Source organism: Giraffa tippelskirchi, chromosome 11, assembly GCF_054371585.1.
Source record: "Giraffa tippelskirchi isolate mGirTip1 chromosome 11, T2T-mGirTip1v1.2.pri, whole genome shotgun sequence".
Classification (NCBI taxonomy): domain Eukaryota; kingdom Metazoa; phylum Chordata; class Mammalia; order Artiodactyla; family Giraffidae; genus Giraffa; species Giraffa tippelskirchi.
Genome location: NC_137285.1, coordinates 32136337 through 32159631, shown reverse-complemented (window position 1 = coordinate 32159631; position 23295 = coordinate 32136337). Strand labels below are relative to the sequence as shown.

The following is a 23295-nucleotide window of genomic DNA, read 5'->3' as shown; positions in this document are numbered from 1 at the left end:
ACAAAACAGTTGTGGAAAGATTAATATTAAACATTAATAAACATCAATTAATGTTAATGCTAATTAATTAGCTATTAATGCTGTTAATTAATTTAATTAATTACTATTAATGCTCTAAGCATTAAGTTTGATGGGAGGTAAAATTTCATAGTTAGAGGACTTAAGAGTTTCTTGGAAAAGAATGACTGTAATAGTCTCTTTTCACAAGAAATATTAGAATTGAATGAAGAAGTACTGGGAATTAGGCTTTCAAAGCAGAATGGTACAGCTAATAAGAACTTGTAGGACTCAACACCACTAACATGCTGCCATTGTTGCTAGTGAGTCTGATACCTATTATTCTTCCTTCAGCTATCAAAAAACCATGAATCTTGGTTTTTTCCTTCATTCCCCAAAGTGGAAAGATCTATCTTAAAAGAATTTTATTAAAACCAATGGCTAGTAAAATAGGAGATAAGAAAACATAGTATAAAAATGTCATTTACATTGTAGAGTTTTGATTTGATTTGAGTATAAAACTTAATGAGAAATATATTATCTATTTTAGTTTTTCAATTAAGTAAAGGCAAAAAACTCAATTCATTTTCATCTTATTTAATATATTTAAGTAATATATCATTTAAAAGCTGTGTAACTCTCTTTAGTAAAGGCCAATTATGACAATGTAAAACTTATAGAAACGGTAAGTTTTTAAAGTAAAAAGTTTATAGAAGGCTATTAGTCATTAGAGTGTAGCCTATACTTCTCAAGAAGTAGTAAAAGATTGACTCATATTTTATAATTTAACACTGGTTAAGATACTGTAGGAATTTTTGAAAAACCTAGATATTCACTAAATCTATTTATGTCAAATAAATCTATATTATGCTAAGAAAATAATTCAAAATATGCATGGTTTAAAAATTTATTTAAGCCCCATAGGAATTAATGAATGATAAAATTCATTATTAATAAAATTACCTCCCTAATCAAGAGACCTAAGGAGTCTTTCAACTGTCTATGTGCCATACACATGATTGGTTTTGAGGATGAAAAAATTTAGGAGTGATGGTAAATGGCTTTAGTGAATTTATAGTACAGAGGATCACACTGTCAATCTGGTTTATTATTTTGTTAAATTTATTTTTATTGGAGTATAGTTGCTTTACAAAGTTGTGTTAGTTTCTGCTGAACAACAAAGTGAATCAGCTATATGCTTTTATATCTATATCTATATCTATATATATATCCCCTCATTTTTGGATTTCTTTCCCATTTAGATCACTGCAGAGAACTGAGTAGAGTTCCTTGTGCTATACAGGAGGTTCTTATTAGCTACCTATTTTATACATAGTAATATATATGTATATGTATATGTGTGTATATATATATATATATATATATATATCAGGGCTTCCCTGATAGTTCAACGGTAAAGAATTCCTCTGGAATGCAGAGGATTCAGATTCAATCTCTGGGTCAGGAAGATCCCCTGGAAGAGAAAGTGGTAATCCACTCCAGTATTCTTGCCTGGAAAATCCCATGGACAGAGGAGCCTGACGGGTTACAGTCCATGGGGTCGCAAAGAGCTGGATATGACTGAGCAAGTGGGCACATATATCTGTTAGTCCTAATACTCTATGCTGTTTCTCTGAACCAAAGGCAAACACCCATCAAAAACCTTAATACTTTTCTTGCTAAAAAATCTATCATATCAATCTACCTTCCAGCCAAAATGGAGTAGAAGGGATTTTACAGCATGAATGTGAAAAATGAAAGTGAAGTCGCTCAGTCATGTCCAACTCTTTGCGATCCCATGGGCTGTAGCCTACCAGGCTTCTCTGCCCATGAGATTTTTCAGGCAAGAGTACTGGAGTGGGTTGCCATTTCCTTCTCCAGGGGATCTTTCCAACCGAGGGATTGAACCCACGTCTCCCGCATTGCAAGCAGACGCTTTACATTCTGAGCCACCAGGGAAGCCTGGATCTTACAGCATAAATCAATTTAAAAAACTGAACAAAATATATAAAGCCATGGTTTTCATAACATTGTCAACAAGCAACAGAAGACAGTGACTCCAAAGACTCAGGAAACAGATGAAGGAGCCTATGACTGCTCAGCTTACTGTCTGGAAACAATGACAGTTAGTTAGTGGTAGTTGCTCAGTCGTGTCTTACTTTTTGTGACCCCATGGACTCTAGCCTGCCAGGCTCCTCTTGGCATGGAATTCTCCAGACAAGGTTACTGGAGTGGGTTTCCATTTCCTTCCTCAGGGGATCTTCCCAACACAGGGATCGAACCCCAGTCTTCTGCACTGTCAGTGGATTCTTTACTATCTGAGCTCCAGGGAAGCCCAGAAAAAAATGACATGGGGAACTCAATTGGATCCTAGTCTTCTCCCTGAGTTGAGTCACACCTGGCAAAAGATATGCCAAGCCTCCCCACAGCAAACAACAAAACATTGCTGACTGACATGAATTTAGAAATATACCTTTGCTATGAGTGAGAAGACTGAATATCAATAGAATAACAATTTTCCCCAAACTCATGTACAGATTTAGTACAATCACAATAAAAATCCAAGAAAAAATTTTTTCTTAATACGCGTTGATACAAATTCAAAGAACTTAAATTAACCAAAAATTTTAAAGGTGAAAAAGAACTTTAAAAGGAAAAAGAAAGATAAAGTGATTATACTGTTTGATTTCCAGACTTCTTATAAAGCCACAATAATCAGTACAGTGTGGTTTGGGCATGGGTATAGACAAAAGAATATTGGCACAGGATAAAGATCCCAGATATAGGCCTACGTATGTGTGTCCAATTGATTATCAAATGAGATCTACAGATAACCCAAAGGAAAAATAGATTGCCTCTTCAACAATTGATGCTGGGAAAATTGGATATTTAAAAGCAAGAATAAGTAAATAAACAGAATTTAATGCGTACTTACAGCATCCACAAAAATTAATTCAAAGCATGTTATATACCTAAACATAAAAACTAAATCTAGAAAATATGTGGAAGAACAAATAGAGAAAATCTTTATCTTAAATTGGTATTTCTTAGATACTAAAAGAAAATATGATCCATTAAATTTGATAAATTGTACATAAAATTTGAAAGCTTCCAGGCTTTTAAAGTTAAAAAGTAAATCACTGAGCAGAGAAAAATAAAGGAAAATCATACATCTGCTTTAAAAAAAAGAAACTTGTAAACTGGTGGCAGGAATGTAAAATAAAATAGCTACTTTGGGGAAAAATAACCAATTTTTTAACAAATGGTAAAGCCATTTTACTCTTAGGTATTTAGTATTTACATAGGAGTAGAAGTGTATGTTCCACACAGGTATTTGTATAGACATATTCACACAGCAGGTCTATATGCAATACCACAAAACTCTAAATAAACCAACGTCTATTGACTGGTGAATGGATAAACCAGGTGTGCTATAGCCATAGAATGGAATAGTATCCATTAATTAAAAAAAAAACACAAATCACTGGCACACAACAATATGGATGAAATTAAAAATAGTTATGTTAAATGAAAATAATCAGACAAAAAAGAGTTTATACTGTACAATTTAGCTTTCATAAAGTTCCATAAAATGCAAACAAACATCTAGTGACAGAAAGCAGATTGGTAGTTCCCCAAAATGGGGTAAGATAGAAAAAAAAAAGAAAGAGAGTTAAGATTAGGAAAGAAATTATACAAAGAGACAGAACAAAATTTTTGTGGGAGATAAATAAATTTATTTTGTTGGTTGAGGAGATGATTTCATGAGTCAAAACATAAATGTATGAATCAAAACATACATATCAAAACATAAAATTGTCTAGGATTTATCCTGGCAGCAATATATAGCCAATGAAATACAATTCCTTTGGCTTTTCTAAATATTTACATTTTTCATGATAAATGCTGAGAAAAACTAGGGAACAATTCTAGGAAAAAGCACATCTTTTTTCACATCACTGTTTACAGAGTTTGGTGAAAATTTCCACTAACTTTTAAACAGAATTTTCCAATTTGTACTTTCACCTGAAAGTGAAAATTATGAAATAGAAACATAATCTCAGCCTGTATTTCCTTTTCATGGAAAAGGAAAGGAAGAGGAGTGTTTGAATGTTTAGAATTCATCAATATTGTACATATTTTCATGCAAGATAAAAAATACTGGCCTCAATGATATTTAAAGCAATACATCTTCATCTTTATAACAGTTAATCATAATGATACAAACTCCCAAAACAGATGGATATCTAGGAATGTATCCAAAAACAAACTCAGAATATTTCCATGCATGATATGGTAAGGTCCATGAGAGACTAGCAGTGGAATCTGTCATCTTTGCTAATAAGACTTCTAGTTTGGCATCTGTATCACAGTTCTTTAATTAATAGACTTTTTAGCACAGTTTTATGTTTAAAACATTGGAACAGAAGGTATGGAGACTGCCCATACTCCCTTCTCCTCCACATTTCCTGTCTTTCCCAGTAGACACTTTCCCTTAACATTAACATCCAGCATTAATTTGGTATATTTGTTTAATTGATGAGACAACATTGATACACTATTATAAACTAAAGTGAATAGTTTATGCTAGAACCCACTATTTGTGTTGTATATTTTATAGATTTTGACAAATTTAATTACATGAATTCACCATCACAATGTCATACAGAAGTTTCACTGTCATAAAAATCCACTGTTCTCCACATATTCATCTGTTTTCCCTAACTTTGAAACCTTGGCAGTCATTCATCTTTTTACTGTCTCCATAGTTGTGCCTTTTCAGAATGTAATATAATTCGAATCCTACATACGTAGCATTGTCAGATTGGCTTCTTGCACTCAGAAATTTGCATTTGGATTTATCCATGTTTTTGAGACTTTATAGCTCATTTCCTTTTATCACTGAATAATATTTTATTGCATAGATGTCACACATTCGTCAATTTATCTATTGAAGAACGTCCATATTCCTTCCAAGTTTTAACAATTATGAATAAAGTTGCTATAAAGATATGTATGGAGGTTTTGTGTAGACATAAATTTTCATGTGGGGTATTTTGTCTTTCCATATAAGACTGAGAATTAGTTTGTTGTTATCCACTAAGTAACTTGGTGAAATATTGCTTGGGATTGTTTTAAATATACAAATCAGATTAGTAAGAACTGATATCTTAAAAATATTGAGTATACTCAACGGAATACTACTCAGCCATTAAAAAGAAGAAAATAATGCCATTTGTAGCAATATGAATGGACCTAGAGAATGTCATACTGAGTGAAATAAGTCAGGCAGAGAAGGATAAATATCATATGGCATCCCTTATATGTAGAATCTAAAAAGAGCTTACTTACAAAAGAGAAAGACACTCAGACTTAGAAAATGAACTTATGGATGCCAGGGGAAGGGATAGTTAGGGAATCTGGGATGGACATATGTACATTGCTATATTAAAATGGATAACCAACAAGGATCTACTGTATAGAGCATAGAACTCTGCTCAGTGTTATAAAGGCAGCCTGGATGGGAGGGGATTTTGGGTATGAATGGATAAATATATATGTATCCCTGGGTCTCTTCATGATCACCTGAAAGTATCACAACATTGTTAATCAGCTACACCCCAATACAAAATAAAATGTTTGAAGTTTGAAAAAATAAAATTATTGAGTGCTCTACTCATAAACATGAAAAGTATTACCATTTATTTGGCTCCTCTTTGATTGTTCATCTGAGTTCTTTACTTTCACTCATATAGATTTTATTCATATTTATTTAAATTTATCCCTACGTATTTCATTTTACTGGAGAAGGCAATGGCACCCCACTCCAATACTCTTTCCTGGAAAATCCCATGGATGGAGGAGCCTGGTAGGCTATAGTCCATGGGGTCGCTGAGAGTCGGACATGACTGAGCGACTTCACTTTCACTTTTCCCTTTTATGCACTGGAGAAGGAAATGGCAACCCACTCCAGTATTCTTGCCTGGAGAATCCTAGGGACGGCAGAGCCTGGTGGGCTGCCATCTATGGGGTCGCACAGAGTCGGACACGACTGAAGCGACTTAGCAGCAGCAGCAGCATTTCATTTTACGTTACTGTAAAGACATTGTGTTATTAAATTAAATTATAATTTCATTTCTTTGTTGTTGATATATAGGAAAGCAAATGAGATGTATCTATTAACCTGCTACTTAACAGTCTAGGGGGAGGTGTTTTTTTTTGGTTGATTTTTGGTATCTTCTACATAGCTACATTGAAACAAACTTTTCAAATAAAACAAGAGAAAACTCTGCACAATGATATTGGCAGATGGTCAACTGAAATCAGATTGATTATGTATTTTGCAGCCAAAGATGGAGAAGCTCTATACAGTCTGCAAAAACAAGACCTGGAGTTGACTGCAATTCAGATCATGAACACTTTATTGCACAATTCAGGCTTAAGTTGAAGAAGTAAGGAAAACTACTAGGCTATTCAGGTATGACCTAAATCAAATCCCTTATGATAATACAGTGGAGGTGATGGATAGATTCAAGGGATTAGATCTGGTAGACAGAGTGCCTGAGAAACTATGGATGGAAGTTAGTAACATCATAAAGGAGGCAGTGACCAAAACGATCCCAGTGAAAAAGAAATGCAAGAAGGCAAAGTGATTGTCTGAAAGGGCTTTACAAGTATTAAAAGCTAAGGCTTTAAGCCAACTTTTTCACTGTTTTTCTCAAGAGGCAGGTCAGGTGGTCTGGTATTCCCATCTCTTTCAGAATTTTCCACAGTTTATTGTGATCCACACAGTCAAAGGCTTTGACATAGTCAATAAAGCAGAAATAGATGTTTTTCTGGAACTCTCTTGCTTTTTCGATGATCCAGCGGATGTTGCCAATTTGATCTCTGGTTCCTCTGCCTTTTCTAAAACCAGCTTGAACATCTGGAAGTTCACGGTTCACCTATTGCTGAAGCCTGGCTTGGAGAATTTTGAGCATTATTTTACCAGTGTGTGAGATGAGTGCAACTGTGCGGTAGTTTGAGTATTCTTTGGCATTGCCTTTCTTTGGGGTTGAGATGAAAACTGACTTTTTCCAATCTTGGGGCCACTGCTGAGTTTTCCAAATTTGCTGACATATTGAGTGCACCACTTTCACAGCATCATCTTTCAGGATTTGAAATAGCTCAACTGCAATTACATCACCTCTACTAACTTTGTTCGTAATGATGCTTCCTGAGGCCCACTTGACTTCACATTCCAGGATGTCTGGCTCTAGGTGAATGATCACACCATCGTAATTATCTGGGTCGTAAAGATCTTTTTTGTACAGTTCGTCTGTGTATACTTGCCACCTCTTCTTAATATCTTCTGCTTCTGTTAGGTCCATACCATTTCTGTCCTTTATCAAGCCCATCTTTGCATGAAATGTTCCCTTGGTATCTCTAATTTTCTTGAAGAGATCTCTAGTCTTTCCCATTCTGTTGTTTTCCTCTATTTCTCTGCATTGATCGCTAAGGAAGGCTTTCTTATCTCTTCTTGCTATTCTTTTGAACTCTGCATCCAAATGGGAATATCATTTCTTTTCTCCTTTGCTTTTCACTTCTCTTCTTTTCACAGCTATTTGTAAGGACTCCTCACACAGCCATTTTGCTTTTTTGCATTTCTTTTCCATGGGGATGGTCTTGATCCCTGTCTCCTGGACAATGTCATGAACCTCCGGACAAGAAATTTTTAGTTTTCATTCCAATCCTAAAAATGGGCAATGCCAAAGGAACTTTCAGATGTACAATGTGGGTTTCAAAGAGACAGAGGAACCAGAGATGAAATTGCTATCATTTGTTGAGTCACAGAGAAAGCAAGGAAGTTCCAGAAAAATATCTACTTGTTTGATTAACTACGCTAAAGCCTTTGATAGATCACAATAAACTGGAAAAAATCTTAACGAGATGGGAGTAACAGATCACCTTATCTGACTTCTGAGAAACCCCTATGTGAGTCAAGAAGCAACAGTTAGAATCAGGCATAGAACAAGTGTCTGGTTCTAAAATGGAAAAGGAATAAGACAAGGCTGTGTACTGTCACCCTGTTTATTTAAATTTATATGCAGAGTAAAACATTTCAAAAGCCAGGCTGGATGAATCACTAGCTGGAATCAAGATTTCTGGGAGAAATATCAACAACCTCAGATATGCAGATGACACCACCCTTAAGGCAAAAAGTGAAATGGAACTTAGGAGCCTCTTGATGAAGGTGAAAGAGGAGAGCAAAAAGCTGGCTTACATCTCGACAGTCAAAAAACTAAGATCACGACAACTGCTCCCATCATTTCATGGCAAATAGAAGAGGAAAAAGTGGAAATAGTGACAGAATTTACGTTTCTGGTCTCCAAAATCACTGTGGATATTGACTGTAACCATGAAACGGAAAGACATTTGCTCCTTGGAAGGCAAGCTATGATAAATCTAGACAGTGTATTAAAAAGCAAAGACATCAATTTGACAACAAAGATCTGCATAGTCAAAGCTATTTTTTTTCCAGTAGTCTGTACAGGTGTGAGTATTGGCCCATAAAGAAGGCTGAGCACCAAAGAACTGATGTTTCTGAATTGTGATCTTGATGAAGACTCTTGAGAGCCCCTTGGACTGCAAGGAGATTAAACCAGTCAGTCCTAAAAGACATCATCCCTGAATATTCATTGAAAGGACTGTTGCTGAGGTTGAAACTCCAATACTTTAGCCACTAGATGCAAAAAGCTGACTCATTGGAAGAGATTCTGATGCTGGAAGTTACTGAAGGCAAAAGAAGGCAGCAGAAGGTGAGATGGTTAGATAACATCACCAACTCTTTGGACATGGATTTGAGCAAACCTTGGGAGATAGTGGAGGACAAAGAAGACTGGAACACTGCACTCCATGACGTTCCAATGAGTCTGATACGATTTGGCAACTGAACAACAAAAACAACAATGATGAATTGTATTACTTGATTTTCAAATGTTGAACTAGTATTACATGACCAGAATAAGTATCAATTGTTCATGATGTATATTTTTATATATTATTAGATTTAATTTGTTAATATTTTTGTTGTTTTCCATTTATGTTCATTTAATACACTCAATGTATTAAATGTCTAAGCATAAGTATGTTTTATTTTCCTTACTGTATACATAAAAAATAAAAGCTAAAATATTAATGTCTATAAGTTGTGATTCAAAGTAAAAAAATTTACACATCTTTCAAAAATTTACAATTGATTTTTCAGTTAGTATTCTGAGAATTTTTTTAAAATAATGTTTTCAGAACCCCAGATTAATTCAGATATTCTTAAATCAGAAACAGACATAATACAAATGATTTGTTAGAAAGATTAATATGGAAGTATTATAATATACCATGGGGAAAAGAAGAACAGATGGTCAGCAGTTCATTTACAAAGATATTCAAAGTTAGGGATGAGGTATTTGAAAACATAGTGATATGGAAAACAGACTTGAACTTAATATCTGTCTTCATATTAGAAAGAGTCAAAATGCAATATGATGGATTAATCAGAGATTTGTGCTTGGATAACTGAAAGAAAAACTGCAATAGATTAAGTAAATTCAGAAAAGCAAGATCTTATTAACGGGACAATAGCAAATTAAATTTTAAGATTTTACACTGGAGTCAAGGTCAGGGAATCTGAGCAGAGTTCTTGTAGTAATTAGTAATGCAAAACCAGAGGTCTGAAGAAGACAGCTCAATATTTGACTTCCACTGTATTGCTCTTCCTACCATAACTTTTGCAATTTATCTCTATGTGTGCAAGTCTAACTACTTCTTCTAAATCTCCACAGTGAATTCTATGATGACTCCTAAATGTATGTCACTAGTTCAGAATTTTCCCCAAAATTTCAAACCTAAGTGAATATCAAAAATATTAAAATGATTTCCCTGAGTTAATTCAAGGTGTCAGAATTAGAAATCTTTCCAAAAACTTTGTCCCAAATTTGTTTATGTCAGGAATTCTCAATCTCAGGTTATGGGACCATTAATTTTTTAGCCATTCAAGTGAAAAACTAAGAAAGCCCAACTTCTCTCTCCTCCCTTTCTCCCAATCAATCTCTCCTCCCCACCCCATTCCTCACAACACAAACACAAACACCCATCTTGCTGTATTTATATCCTAACTCACTATCAATGCATATCTTCCTCTCATGGCTTCCAATTACTCCTTTTTTTCTGGTTTCTATCATTTCTTACCCTTTTTTAGAGACTCCTGACACTAGTATTTTTATTTGACAATTGAACATTATTCAGCAGCGTTCAGGGCAGCTTTTTTTTTTTTTTTCCTTTTTAAAGATATTTACTTATTTGGCTGCATCTGGTACTAGTTGCAACACACAGGATCTTTGTTGTGTCATCTTTTGTTTTGGCACATGGACTCTCTAGTTGTGGCTCCCAGGCTTGAGCAGTTGCAGCACATGAGTTCTCTAGTTGTGTTGTGTGGTGTCTGTTGTGTGCAGGGTCAATATTGGAGCGTGCACTGGCTTAGTTGCTCTGTGGTATCTGGGATCTTAGTTCCATGACCAGGGATCAAACCTGGGTTCTCTGTACTAACTACTGGACCACCAGAAAAGTCCTCAGAGTAGCTCTTTTTATATACAAACATAACAACAGGCATTTGTAATCTCATTATGGCTTAGTTTCGCAGGCATACAAACCTCTAGGTTATCCAAATTAAAAAAAAAAAAATCCTCACAATTAACTTACCATAAATTTATAAAACTTTCTGTATTTATCTCTTTCATGCACATTTCTATCTATATTTATCTCATAATGAAATATATGTAAAGTGTTGTGGTACAAATAATAGTCATTTTCATTTAGCGAATTTTCTTTTCCATTTCCTGCTATTTTAACAATTATGCATCTTTTTTGAGAGAGATTTCTGGGAGGCCAGGTAAGAAACATCAGATTTAAATACACACACACATACATCTATTAACAGATTATCAATTACTTTTAGTAATTCTTAATACCCATTCAGGACAAATCTGAAGAGCAAAACATCTTCAATCAATTAAAATAGCATTTTGACACTACTTGATAAAGACTGTTGACACTAATTCTTTTAAATGTGACTGAAATGTTTTATTATAAAATAAAAATTCTTAGGTTAGAATAAACAAACCCAAATGGTAAACACCTTTATGTAATTTTTAAAAACTTAGATGATATTCAAAAAAATTGTTAAAATTATTTTAACAATTAATAACATGAAGTAATTAGTCACTCCTAATGTTATTTCATCTTTTAAAATATTTAATAATTTACACTTTCTGTCAAAAAAAAGCAAAATAATAAGTAAGTCAGTAGACTAATTGTATTTTATAGATTTGAAATATCCCTTTTATTTACAATACATGGGAAACATTCATTTCATTGAGATTCATTTCCAATACTGTTACTTTTTATCTTTAATAATTATTTATCAAGCTGCTTAAATCACTTAAGGTCTTCCCTGGTGACTCAGACTGTAAAATATCTGCCTGCAATGCGGGAGACCGAGGCTCGAGCCTGGGTCCAGGAGATCCCCTGAAGGAGGGCATGACAACCCACTCCAGTATTCTTGCCTGGTGAACCTCATGGACAGAGGAGCCTGGCGGGCTACAGTCCATAGGGCTGCAAAGAGTCAGACAAAATGAAGCAACTTAGCATGCACACATGTAATCATTATAATATCTCAGTTCAGTCACTCAGTCATGTTCAACTGTTTCTGACCTTATGGGCTGCAGCATGCCAGGCTTCCCTGTCCATCACCAACTCCCAGAGCTTATTCAAACTCATGTCCAATGAGTCAGTGATGCCATCCAACCATCTCATTCTCTGTCATCCCCTTCTCCTCCTGCCTTCAATCTTTCCCAGCATCAGGGTCTTTTCCAATGAGTCAGTTCTTCACATCAGATGGCCAAAGTACTGGAGTTTCAGCTTCAGCATCCGTCCTTCCAATGAATATTCAGGACTCATTTCCTTTAGGATGAACTGGTTGGATCCCCCTGCAGTCCAAGGGACTCTCAAGAGTCTTATCCAGTACCACAGTTCAAAAGCATCAATTCTTTGGCACTCAGCTTTCTTTATAGTGCAACACTCACATCCATACATGACTACTGGAAAAACCATAGCCTTGACTAGACAGGCCTTTGCTGGCAAAGTAATGTCTCTGCTTTTTAATATGCTGTCTAGGTTGGTCATAGCATTTTTTCCAAGAGCAAGCATCTTTTAATTTCATAGCTGCAGTGACCATCTGCAGTGATTTTAGAGCCCCCCCAAAATAAAGTCTGTCACTGTTTCCATTGTTTCCCCATCTATTTCCCATGAAGTGATGGGATCAGATACCATGATCTTAGTTTTCTGAATGTTGAGTTTTAAGCCATCTTTTTCACTCTCCTTTTTCACTTTCATCAAGAGGCTTTAGTTCTTCTTTGTTTTCTGCCATAAGGGTGGTGTCATCTGCCTATCTGAGGTTATTGATATTTCTCTTGGTAATCTTGATTCCTGCTTGGGCTTCATCCAGCCCTGCATTTCACATGGTGTACTCTGTATATAAGCTAAATAAGCAGGGTGACAATATGCAGTCGTGACATATTCCTTTCCCAATTTGGAAACAGTCCATTGTTCCATGCCTGGTTCTATTGCTTCTTGATCTGCATACAGATTTCTCAGGAGGCAGGTCAGATGGTCTGGCATTCCCATCTCTTTACGAATATTCCACAGTTTCTTGTGCTCCACACAGTCAAAGACTTTAGCTTAGTCAATGAAGCAGAAGTAGATGTTCTTCTGGAACTCTTGCTTTTTCGATGATCCAACGGATGTTTGCAGTTTGATCTCAGGTTTCTCTGCCTTTTATAAATCCATCTGGAAGTTCTCGGTTCACATACTGCTGAAGCCTCTCTTGGAGAATTTTGAGCATTACTTTGTTAGAGTGTGAGATGAGTGCAATCATGCGGTAGTCTGAACATTCTTTGGCACTGCCTTTCTTTGGGTTGGAATGAAAACTGATCTTTTCTAGTCCTGTGGCCACTGCTGAGTTTTCCAAATTTGCTGGCATACTGAGTGCAGCAATTAACGTTATAATATAGTATTAGTAAGTTAGGAAAATAAATGTAATGCCTCATAGGTTCTTGTTATGGGAAACAAATTTTGAAATTGCATATAAACCCACATTAATATATATGTACACTAATTTATATGCATATAAGTGTTATACAAGAATTTATGTAAAATCAATCAAAGATATTAGATAGGTAGAATTAATATTATACTAACCTTTCAAACTCTTTATATTTTATTATATGAGGAGATTCCAAAGAGATAAATTGATTGAAAATAAATTATTAATATAAAATTTTTTACAGGGTTAAGGATGTAAATAAAGTCTAAGGTAAAAGAAAAATGTAAACTTCTGAATGTTAAAAAGAAGTTGTCATGTTTAAAACTGAGTAGTAGTACATAATATCAAACATGCATTTAGATTCCATTGGTTATATTTTTAAAAGTGATATAACAGTTTTATTTTTTAATGTCAATATTTGCGATATTTCAGAAATTACATCCTTATGAACTATTTAAACTGGTAATAGAATATTTAAGATGAAAACTTATGTAAGTTTGCAAACTTACAAATATATAAGAGAGAGCATAGATTTCAACATTATTTCAAATGGAACACAAGCAAAAATGATTGAAGAGCTTAATTGATCTATGAACATATATATTTCTTTCCATTCAGGATTTTTTTCTATGCAATTCCATAGAAAATACTACCTTCCACATGAAGCTGTTTCATTACTTTTCCAATGTATCTAATACTTGCCAACAAATTATTTCCTGAATCTAGTGATATGTTAAAATTTACATCAAATTTTTCTATCCCTGTAAAGATATATAACTATCATCAAAATGTTTCTGTTAAATAACCGAGCATACATACATAATATTCATTCTCTGCACTTCCCTTTAATTCATTTATCTATTTAAATCAAACTCTTCAAGTATCACTAGGAATTCTACGTAGCAAAGTTGAAATTCCGTTACTTTTGACTTGAAAGCAATGTATAGGATTTTGAGCTTTTGTAATGCCAGATAAAGCTTAAATGAGGTTTTAAAACCAGATTACCTTTTGTAGGTGAAATCCTGAGCCGCTTTGAACTAGAACTTACCATCCTTTCCAACCACATGAAAGTGTATTTAATTCACAAAGGAAAATAGTGGATTTATTAATTAAAATGGTTTATAAACTCCATGTTAATTATCAATTTACAGAAGAAAGAAAGCATTTTCAGAGAATACAGAATAAGCTGTTGGAATACAAAGCAGTGGTGACCTTCTAACACACTAGCAAAATGAAGTTAGGTATTTTAATTGGCTGAGATCAAACAATAACTGAAAAACCAAAAAGCTAACATATCAGAAACAGAAGACAAATAAAACAACCTCTGAGAATAATTTTTTAGTGAACCTAAGGGTCAAATAAAACAAAGTAACATTTTAAAACTTGTTTAAAATGAGGATACAAAGAGATTCAAAAATTTAATATATAAAGAGATTCAAAGTACACAAAGACATTTAAAGATTCTGGAATAGTTTTTCCTGGAAGAATAATAGCACCCAAAAGAACCTCCAACACTTCCTATAAGACTATTATCCAGAGTACTTGCTTAGGAAGAAAGAAGCATTTAATATGTGAAATGATATTTAATATGTAAGATGACAAATTAGTTCCCACCTCATCTGTATTCCCAAATATGATCAACAAACATGCCAAAACCACTTTTATTAACTTCTATAATTACCTCATATTCTACCATTAAAGTCCTATGATACAAGGCAGAATAATACTCTATTAGAAGATAAAATGAATTGTTGATAAAATTGAACTGTTGATAAAGAATAATAGCATGTTTTGCTGTTAAAAAATACCCAGATTGAGCTCAGGTCCTCATATATCTAGATTTCTAGTTCCTACTACTGCATAACAACTCAAATTTTAATGGCTAAAAATAATAGTTATTTCATTGATATTTCTCATGGTTCTGATGGCTGAATGGGCTCAGCTAGGTTGTTTTTGACTTACAGTCTACACAGCTACAGTAGGTGGTGGCATTGATGCCTCTGTAGAAACTTCCTCCCTCATGTCTGATCCTTGATACTGTCAACTGGGATCTTTCCTGTCATTATTAGCTACGACATCCACATGCAACCACTTCATAGGTTGCTTGGTTGGCTTCCTTACAACATTATCAATATGTCTGTGTGTGTCAAAAACAAAACAAACAAACAAAAAAACAGAAAGAAGTGACTTAAGGTTCCTCCTGCCACAATCAAAATCCACCCAGTTTTAAGAAAGTGAAAAAGTAAAAGTAAATTCGCTCAGTCATGTTCAACTATTTGAGACCCCATGGACTGTAGCCCACCAGGCTCTTCCATCCATAGAACTTTCTAGGCAAGAGTACTGGGGTGGGTTGCCATTTCCTTCTCCAGGGGATCTTCCTGACCCAGGGATCAAACCCAGGTCTCCCACATTGTGAGCAGACACTTTACCGTCTGAGCCACCAGGGTAAAGAACAAATACTCCCACCTCTTTTGGGATTAGTGTTAAAGGATTCAGGTTCTTCCTTATAAATCAGTCATGATTTACATAATGGGGACAAATTATTCACATTTCTCCTGCATAAAACATTGAGAAATCCACATGATATAAATGTTAATTGTCATATGCTAAATCAACTCATATATTTGATGATCCTTCTTTCCAAATCAAGCCCTTGAGAAAAGATGTTGCTTAGTCAGTTAAATTCCTATGATACTACCAGATTGAATTACTCCATAAGACTCAAAATAAATTTCAGTTTTTAATCCCTTTCTAAGACACATCAAATGTCTCATTAATCAGGGCTATAGGTTCAAAATCGTGCCATCCAGATCAAACCAAATTGAGATGAGGCTCTTGTTTTGTTTTGGGAGGGATACAGCTTCTCTGATAAGATTCCTCCCAACTTGAAGTCTCTGAACTAAAGAAGACTAGTTATCTGCCCTGCGTGCTTTGCCTACTAAGTTGCTTCAATCCAGTCCAACTCTGCGACCCTGTGGGCCATAGCCTGCCAGGCTCCTCTGTCCAAGGGGTTCTCCAGGCAAGGATACTGGAGTGGGCTGCCCATGCCCTCCTCCAGGGGATCTTCCCAACCCAGGGATCAAACCCTTGTCTCATGTCTCCTGCATTGGCAGGCAGGTTCTATACCTCTAGTGCCACCTGGGAAGCCTGTTATCTTCCCTACATAAACCCAATACAGAAGTGTTAATGCATGATAGCAATAAACACTGCTGTTCAAAAGGGGGAACTGACTTCATGGGAAAGCGATGAGTATGCCACAATTCTGAAACCTGGCTGGGCACACATTACCAGGTCTTGGGAACAGCCTCATTCTGCTTCCTTCCATGATTATCCATGGATTGTTGCTCCATTTTCTGAGTTCTTGAAGCAACCCTCTGAATCATCAATCCTTTCTCCAGAAGAAAACAGATTGAACTGAATAGTCTTGCCTACTCTCTGTCTGAAATATTGAGGGTCTGAAGACTTAATTTTATGTTCTCTCTTTCCCTTTTTGTCCAAGTTGGTGGTGCCTCCAGGAGAAACAATATCCTAACAACTTTGCAAAAGTTTTCTATAAATTTTACAGCAGTTCATTCCTTTAAATAAAATGCACAACTGTAAATAACTACCAGACAGGCCTTTCTGGACCTTTATTTCCCAATGAATCTGCTATGGGACAAAACCCTTGAGATTCTTAGAAGCCCTATGTTTACAAAGATAATTTGTAACATATGCCCATAAGATTCATAAAAGGTCTTTTATCTTTCTAAAGGTTTCAACGAGGCACCACTTTATATTTCTTTGAGGTCTTCACAAAGTATTTTATAGTCTTACCCTGGATGTGATCTGAGCATGGAAGGTTTTTATTACTTTTATTTTTTCGTGGAAAATTTTTGCCATCTGGAAAGGAATGAGAAAGAAAAATAATTTAGAACGTTCTATCTCTTTTTTAGATTTTTCCCCAATTTTATTACACTTTTCCCTTTTTTTCTCACTTGTCTATTCTCACATTTAACATATTCAACTAGAAAAAGCCATGTGGCATATTTAGTTTTTTGCCTGGAAATCATTTTAGTTAGATTTTCAAGGTCCTTAGGTACATTTCCTATTTTCCATGCTATTTTACATGGCAGTGTCCACCAAGCTTTCTGCCAAATAGTCTTCTTCCTTCTGACTTCTCAAAACATTTCATCATTTTCCTTTAAGGTCTCATGCCCTCCCGATCCCTTTAGATGCTTGTGTTGCTTCTCCTCATGCCCTCTATGTTTTCTCTAAAACACTCTTTAACACCCTTTCGGCAGTTCTCCTGTTCCAAAGCCAACTACACATGTTGCAAGCTTTTGTTACAGCACTTTCAAGTACAAAAATTAGTTCAGTTATTATTGCTGTGTAAGAAATCATCCCAAGAAGTAATGACATAAGAAACAGTTACCACTTTATTATAATTGTTTCTAAAGATTGACTATGCTCAGCTAGGTGATTCTCACCCAGGGTCTCACATGCTTTTATACAATGAGATGGGGGCTGGGACTGGCATCACCACAAAGGCATCTCCCTTCACATATCTTGTCAGTGATGATGGCTGTCATTTGGAACCTCATCTGGTGCTGTTGAATGGAGCATCACCATGCGGCTTCTACATGGGCTACTTGGTTTTCTCAGAGGCTGATGACTGTATTTTAGTGTAAACTTCCCAAGACAATTAAATAGAAGCTTTATCCTATCTAGCCTCAGAGGTATTTAGTGTCTCTTTCTCCACAGTCAGAAGTCATTCAGATTCAAAAGGAGGAAATATAGATTTTGCCTTTTGATGGGAAGAGTGCCAAAGAATTTGGGGGCATTAAAAAATAATATTAATATCACAATGAGAAGATAACAAAGAAAAATTTACAAGGAAACTCTAACATAGTTCCTTGATCCATTTCCATAAAATGCAGAGATGCTTTATTTACTGGACATGAAGGATCTCTGTAATTACTCTGTTCTATCTGTAATAAAGATAAAGGATGTCTTTCATGGGCTTATGAGTAGACTGGACACAGACAAGAAAAGATTCTTTGACTGAAGAACCTCTGCGATTTAAAAGAGAAAAAAATGACTAAAATAATAATAATACTATAATATATATATACATATATATGTGTGTGTATATATATATATATATATATATATAATCCAAGAACTACGAGACAACCAAAAATGGTATAAAGTAGCCACAATGGGAATACTAGAATGAGAAAAGAGAAAGGAAAGAACAGAAAATATGTTTGAAACAATAATGACTGAAAGCTTCTCTTTTTCAACATCATAGTAGAAGTACTGGCTAATACAAGACACAGAAGTATAATAAATGGCATATACATTGGGAAGAAAGGAATAAATCTTTTTGTTCACACATGATATGTTTGTCTATGTAGAGAATCCAAAAGAATCTACACAAAACTCCTGGAACTAATAAGCAATTAAAGTAAGGTTGCAGGATATAGGTTAAGTTACAAAAGTTCATTAACTTTCCTATATACTAACAGTGAACAATGGGATTTGAAGTTGAAAGTATAATTCCACTTACATTAATACCTACTCAAAAATACTTAGATACAAATTTAAAAATAAATATGTATAAGATCCACATGAGGAGAAGTTCAAACTCTGATTAAATAAAGTAAACCTAAATAAATAGTAATACATTTCATGTTCAAGGATAAGATGACTCATTATTATTAAACTTTCCATTCTTACCAACTTGATCTATATAGATTTTTTTTAATAATTTTATTTATTTTTGGTTATGCTGGGTCTTTGTTGCTGCATACAGGCTTTCTCTAGTTGTGGTGTGTAGGCTTTTCATTGTGGTGATTTCTCTTGTTGAAGACAACAGGCTCTAGATGCACAGGCTTCAGTAGTTGCAAAATGTGGGCTCAGGAGTTGTGGCTCCCAGTCTCTAGGGCATGCGCTCAGTAATTGTGGCACATGGGCTCAGCTGCTCTGCAGTATGTGGAATCTTCCCAGACCAGGAATTGAACCTGTGTCCCCTGCATTAGCAGACAGACTTCTCTCCATTGCACAACCAGGAAAGTCCTGATGTATATAGTTGATACAATCCCCCCACCAAAAAAAAAAAAAAAAAAAATCCTCAGCAACTTATTTTGTGGATATTAGAAACTAACTTGGAGAAGGAACTGGCAACCCACTCCAGTATTCTTGCCTGGAGAATCCCGTGGACAGAGGAGCCTGGTGGGCTGCCGTCTATGGGGTTGCACAGAGTCGGAGATGACTGAAGTGACTTAGCAGCAAAAACTGATTATCAAGGTAGTATGGAGAAGTGAAAACATCTAAGGTAGCTGAAAAAATATGTAAAAGTAAGAAAAAAGGTAGAGCACTGACACTATCCAACTTAGTATAGTAATCAGTACCATGTGGTAACAGCAAAATAACAGGCAAATAGATCAACAGAATGGAATATAATGCTCAGAAGTACATCCACATAAACAGTCAAATAATCTTTAACCAGAGGAATAAAGGCAATGCAATGGAGAAAAGATAATGTTTTCAATAAATGGTACTTGAAAACCTAGACATCCCCAAGCTGAAAAAACAAAAAAGAATCTATACAAATATCTTACAACCTTCACAAAAATTATCTCAAAAAAGATCACAGATCTAAATGTAAAACTCAAAACTATAAAGCTCCTAGAAGGAATAAATAAATAAATAACTCCTAGAAGATAACATAAGAGAAAACCTAGATGACTTTGAGTATGGTGATGCCTTTTTAAGTGCACACAAAGACATGATGTGTGACAGAAATAATTGATAAGCTGAAATTAATTAAAATTTAAAATATCTGCTATGTGAAAGACAAGAGCATGGCAAGTCAAGTCACAGGCTTGGAGATGTTTACAAAAGACACATCTGATAAAGAATCATTGTTTAAAATATACAAAGAATTTTAGACTTAACAGTAAGAAACAAAACCACCAAATGCAAAGTGGGTTAAAATGTTAAGAGACACTTCATCAAAAAAGATACATAGATGGCTAACAAGCATGTGTAAAGATACTCCACATCATATTCCATTAGGGGATTGCAAATTAAAACAATGAGATATAACTACACACCTATTCGACTGGCCAAAATCTGGGATATTGACAACACCAAATCTTAACAAGAATGTCGAATAACAGGAACTCTAGTTCACTGCTGGTGAGAATGCAGAATGGTACAGCTGCTCTGGAAGACAATGTCACAATTTTCTACAAAACTAAACCATCTCTAGCCATGTAATCCTCCCATTATGCTCCTTGATATTTACCCAAAAGAAATGAAAACTGATGTTCACACAAAAATCTGCACACAGATGTTTATAGAAGCTTTATTCATAAATACCAAAACTTTAAATCAACTAAGATGCCTTTCAGAAGGTGAAAGAATCAATAAACTGTGGTACATCCAAACAATGCAATATTATTGTTCATCAATCAAAAATGAACAAATCTTGAAGAGATATGGATGGATCCACATATGTTGCTGTGTTGTTGTGTTAGTTGCTCAGTCATGTCCTACTCTTTGGGACACCATGAACTGTAACCCACCAGGCTTCTCTGTCCATATAATTCTCCAGACAGGAATACTAGAATGGGGAGCCATTCCCTTCTTCAGGGGATCTTCCCAAACCAGGGGTGGAACCCTGGTCTCCTGCATTGCAGGCAGATTCTTTACCATCTGAGCCACCAGGGAAGCCCAATGCATATTAGTAAATGAAAGAAGCCAATCTGAAAATGCTACATACTCTATGATTTCAACTGTTTGACCTTCTGGAAAAAAAGAAATTATGGAGACAGTAAAATGATCAGTAGTTACTAGGGGTTTGGGTGCAGGAGGAAAGATGACTAGAGCATTTTAGGGCGGCGGGAATACTTTTATGATGTTAGAACTATGGATACATGTCATCACATATTTGTGAGAACTCCTAGGATGTACAACACCAAGAATAAACTCCAAAGTAGGAGTTTATCAAATGGATCAAAGAAGGTTTATCAATTGCAACAAATGTAGTACCTGGTGGGGATGTTAGTAGTAGGGGAGGGTGTGTATGTGTGAAGGTAGAGGGTACGTATACGGAAAATATCTGTTCTTCCCACTTTATTTTACTGTGAGCCTACAACTGCTCTAAAAAATTATCTTTTTAAAAAATGAAGGGAAAAAGTTTTTAAAAGAATGTGTAAATGTATCTAATTTTTCTATGCATATTCATTACAATCTCAACCACTAATTTCTTAATGAAAAAATATCTAAAGCAAATAAAATCATAATTGTGCTTAGTTAGAGCTTAAAGTAATGAATGGTTCTATAACAAGCTTGGCCCTAAGATGATCCATATTTCTCTACATTCTGAAAGTAACTGCACATGCTCAATTTACTATTAAAATATAAAATATAATGATTTCAGAAACTGCCTCTGATGATTTAAAATGTGCAAACACACAAAGTTATATCCTGGAGATATTGAAATATACCTACATATGATTGAAATTATTTAAAATTTATACCACAAAATAAACTCATATATTTATATATTATGTTTTGCTAAAGAAAAGCTTTGTGTAAAGTAAAAGAAATTTATAGTGCTTTTGGATTCTGCCTGCCAGGATTTCCCCTGACAAGAATCAAAAATTTTTAAACGAGCCAGCTTACACAAAAGGACTATAGCTCAAATGTGTTTGGATAGCCTTCTGCTTTTCCATTTGCTCCTGTTATACATCTTACAATGACTCTCACAATAAAATCCCACATAAACACATGAGTTAGTCATCAGGTGTGCCCACAGTAAATCTGGAAGGCAGATGGCAAGCATTCCTTTTCTGACTTTGATCATTTTAGTTTCTCTTTTTTCTCTTCTTGGATCCACTTTATCCATACTTCCGCTCATATTAAAATTATTAGATATTTTAGCACTTTTATTCTTTAATCTTCCTAGAGCCAGCCTTATGAATTTTAAATGACTTATATAACATTTTAGATTGTATACTAAGACCTAGACCAGAAATGTCTTATAAGTAACAGATTATCTACTGCAGTTGTACAATGAGATCTGGATAAAATGAAAAGAAATATAGTTCTTTAAAAATCACCAAGTGATATTGCCAAGTATCTACCTGATAATTTGAGGCATTTGAATTTTAAGGAAAGTAAGAAATGATAGTACTACATATGATACTAGACCTATATGGTCACCTTATGTCATAGCTAGTATTTAGTGAAAAGTGAACATGTTAGTCACTCAGTTGTGTCCAACTCTTTGGGACCCGAAGGACTATAGCCTGCCAGACTCCTCTGTCCATAGAATTCTAGCAAGAATACTGGAGTTGGTAGTTATTCCCTTCTCCAGGGCATCTCCCTGACCCAGGAGTCAAACCCGAGTCTCTTACACTGCAGGCAGATTATTTACCATCTGAGCCACCAGGGAAGCCCCAGTATATAAGACTGAAGGAATCAAATGGATATTTTAAGTCAAAGGACATGTGAAAAAATCCAGATGTTTCATAGGTATATGGGAGTTTTTAAAAGTCCTATCAGTCACTTTAAAAAGTTATAGAAGATATGCAGGTCTCAAGTATCAAGGTAGAAAAGAATCCCTGTCCAAAAAAGTAGGAAGTAAACGTTGGCACTTACGAACAAAAATAATGGAATGAATATAGCCTTTAAAAATATTGCCCTTTGGGTTCATATATGAAATACAGTGCTAAGAAATGGTATTAAATTCTCTGACATCTTAGGAATTTCCGGTTTATCCCAGATAAATGGTCCAGCACTAATTTCTTAAAAGCTGTGACATTCCTGTCTTTATCAGTCAATAATCATTGCAATAATGCTGCATGACAAGAGGACTCTAACACTCGTTGGTTTAAAACAATGCAACACTTATTCTCCTGGGTAAAGTGGGCTGGCTCTGTACCAGCTTGTCACGGCTGCACATGGCACATTGCAGATCTGAGAGTCTGCATCTGTTCTGCACGCCTCTCTCCCCCCTTAGACCACTGGCCTGGGAAAGCCATGTTTTTCTTCAAGTGATTGCAGGAGCACAACCCCTCATGATGACGTATTTAAAGCTGCAATTATGTCCAATCCACTATCATGCCATCGACCAAATCAAGTTAGTTATGTGGCAAAATCCTAATTCA

General features: G+C 35.2%; 1 long non-coding RNA gene across 2 annotated transcripts in view; it reads right to left on the bottom strand.

Moving 5' to 3' along the window:
* Nucleotides 1-23295, bottom strand: part of LOC145526902 (uncharacterized) — a 153594-nt gene that overhangs the window by 95669 nt on the left and 34630 nt on the right. The window contains exons 7-8 of one of the 2 annotated variants that reach the window (XR_014069287.1): nucleotides 16949-17014; nucleotides 14211-15272 (exon numbers count right to left, since the gene is read on the bottom strand). This is a non-coding gene — a long non-coding RNA (uncharacterized LOC145526902). Of the gene's footprint in view, nucleotides 1-14210; nucleotides 15273-16948; nucleotides 17015-23295 lie in introns of those variants that run through there. The other variant, XR_014069286.1, reaches the window with a different exon arrangement.